The sequence below is a fragment of the Octodon degus genome, unplaced genomic scaffold (assembly GCF_000260255.1).
Source record: "Octodon degus isolate 3935 unplaced genomic scaffold, OctDeg1.0 scaffold00136, whole genome shotgun sequence".
Classification (NCBI taxonomy): domain Eukaryota; kingdom Metazoa; phylum Chordata; class Mammalia; order Rodentia; family Octodontidae; genus Octodon; species Octodon degus.
The window spans coordinates 6,119,412-6,121,005 of record NW_004524712.1 but is presented as its reverse complement, the minus strand read 5'-3'; positions in this window follow the sequence as shown (position 1 = coordinate 6,121,005).

The following is a 1,594-nucleotide window of genomic DNA, read 5'->3' as shown; positions in this document are numbered from 1 at the left end:
TTTTTTTCCTCTGTGTAAAGTTAAGTTCAGTGTCAAAGATGCAGAAATCTTGATTACTTTAGTGCCGAAATGAGGGCTAGGTGAACAACTAACCACTAGACTGAAAAAACACTTTTCCTTTTTGTTAAGGATTTAAGGATACATGTCCAGAGGCATTTTATTTTTCTCTGTCCTGAGTCCTTTAAGCTTAAGAGCAATTCATCTCTTGCATTTTAAGATACAGAGGTTGGCAAATCAGTTTTTCTAGTTTTAGAGTAACAGTTTTATTCTTGGAGACTTAAGTATGTCAGCAGCATTTATTAACTTGTGGAAGATAATAATTTTAAGCTTCAGCATTCTTTCTTGCTTTCTTGCTTTTTTTTTTTTTTGCGGAACTGGGGATTGAACTCAGGCTCTTGTGCTTGCCAGGCAAGTGCTTATTCTGCTGAGCCAATCTCCCTGGCCCCAAGCTTCAGCATTCTTAGATAACATAATTACGTCAAAAAACATCTTTTTATAGTTTCATTTTCCTGAATGAATTTTTTCATGAGTTTACTTTATAATGAACTGTGCTTTTTTTTTTTTTTTTTTTTTTTTTTTTTTTTTGGTTTGTTTTGTTTTTTAAAGCTGTAGGCATTACCCTATTGTTGTGCAGTCTGTTTAAACAGTTCTATAGAGCCCCAGATACTTAAAATGTGGTGTACCTTTTTAATGTTTTAAATTTAGCAACAATAAATACTTCTATTTAGGATATATAATATAAACACTGGAGAAGATTTCCTTGTTTTCTTGTTTGACTTGTGTGTTCTTTCTTGCAGCGCGCACACACACACACAGTTTTTTTTTTTTGTTTTGTTTTGTTTTTTTTATTTTAGGGAAGGGTCTTCAGGGTGCTCAGGGTCTCCCTACTAGATCCTACTCGTAGTGATCTGCCTGTTTACAGCCTCCCAAGAGCTGGGATTATAGGCGCACACCACCAAGCTCAGTCTCAATTGCCATCTCAGCGCGCCCCGGGGGTGAGGCCAGCACTGGCACGGCAGGCCCGGGTATTGAACTCCTGACCTCTGTCCCTGTTTGAAGGTGCTTTAATCCGCTAAACTATTTGGCCGGCCCCACACACAGTATTTTTGTAAACTAACTGTTGCCCACTTGGGAAAACAGACTACATGTGTGTACTGCTGTGCATGGCTGTGCCATTTATATTGTTGGGAATTAAAAAACCATAAAAGAACAAGAATGATTTGATGGTAGTTTAGTACAAATTTTGTAGAAGTTGGGGAAAAATTAAAACTTGAGAAGTCTATTTTATTTCAAATGTTTGTCATGCCTGGCTTACTTTTCAAATTATAGTTTGAAAACATTTTGTCAGAATTCCATATTTTCTCTTAATTTGTGTGAAGGACAGACATTGTTTCTCTGTTTATATAAAACCCTGTTTTCATTTATCATATAGTTATATGGTAATGGCTAGTCATAAACTCCTGAGTTCAGTTATTAAAACTCATCAGAATTTGAAGACTTTTGTAAGTCATAGTAATAAAATAGGTTTTTGTATATTATTAGTGGTTGCATGTTAATTGCTTGCTAAAAAGACTTTCATAATATGCATTGAAAC